The following is a 1,535-nucleotide window of genomic DNA, read 5'->3' as shown; positions in this document are numbered from 1 at the left end:
CCAGCTTGTGTCAGTTTATATTAATACAGCACCTGTTGTACCAACATTCACATGCCAGAACGTGTGTGTGTGTGTGTGTGTGTGTGTGTGTGTGTGTCAGCGATGCATACACTACATTTAATGCTCAGACAATTCTGATTGTCAGCAAACAATGAAAATAGAAGCTGTGACATTGGTGGATTCATATATTTTACCACAAACAGCTAATCATTGATTGTCTATCATATTCAAATGTGTGATAAACTGTTAATTATCCAACGTCATTATCAGGGCTGTAGTTTCAATCATTGGGAACAACAAAGCTGGGAAATAAGCACTGAAGTTTGATCCTGCCCAGTTATAATGTTAGCTTTAATGAGTATTAATCCAGAACCTGTTGTAATACTCCTGATAGACAATTGGTGAAGGAAGAAACCAGAGTCAGTCTTTACTGGATAGTCTAGAACAGATTTACTTATAGAGAGTGAAACATAGCAGGTAGGACCTCTCATGGTATGGTGGTAGTATCCCTATTCCTGAACAGGGAAACCTGGGTACAAGTCCCATCCTGCTGTATTGGTGTGCAATGACATCTCTGAGCAGGCTGTTTAGAGAAACAGGCCAAATAATCTTTTTTTTAAAAAAAAAGTTGAAATAATGAAGATATACAGTTCCTGACTTCCATGATTCTATGTCAGTTACTGCTCTTTATATTTATCCATCAACCTGTTTGGATAAGCTCTGACAAACCTCTGAGGCAAGTGAAATGTGAACCTGCACCTTTTGTCCCAGAGGCAGGGACATTGCCATTGCATGTCTAAATTCCTTTAGGTTTTTTTTTCTAGAGAAGGAAGATATTAATTATGTCAACTGTGCTCAAATAGATGCAGTGAGTATGGAGAATGCATGGTATATGCAGAGAGGAATGGAAAAGGTATAAGTGGATCAACGGTCGTGTTGAATTAAAATGCTGAGACCAGCAGCAATCTGTGGGTTTGTTCTTGATGCTGTCAGTGTGCGGTCACCCTCATAGGCAGGAAGTCTGTTCGTGCTGATAACATGAAACTGCCCACTTGTTTCATTCTCACACAGCACAACTTCCCGTTTCTCTGCTACCGGTTTGAAACCGCACATCTCATTTCTAAGCAGAAAATAAATCTCGGACCACTGTCTGGTGGAAACATCTGGCGACAGGATCAGTGTAGCGTCCTACAGATGACATTGCAGTGATATTTTAAAATGTAGCTATTATTTCTGTCTAAAGTTTCCATTTCAGGACAAACTGGCGGGCTCTGTGGAGCACAACCCGTCAGACCTTATGTTACGATTTGTTTATTATATCATCCCACAGCATAATTATGATCCATTAACCAATAATGCAACACCTCTATTTCGATTTAATCCCCTCCTCCCGCCTGACTGATAGTTGGATATCCAGGGATGTTCAGCTGCTATGTTCCCACTCTTTAAGCCGTGATATTCTTACTATTCTAATTCATATATCAGGGCATCCAGTTCTTTCAAAACTGCAGCATTCTGCATTCCTTCTCCACTGA

Source organism: Rhincodon typus, chromosome 42, assembly GCF_021869965.1.
Source record: "Rhincodon typus isolate 14 chromosome 42, sRhiTyp1.1, whole genome shotgun sequence".
Lineage (NCBI taxonomy): Eukaryota > Metazoa > Chordata > Chondrichthyes > Orectolobiformes > Rhincodontidae > Rhincodon > Rhincodon typus.
Note: the sequence above shows the minus strand (reverse complement) of the source record.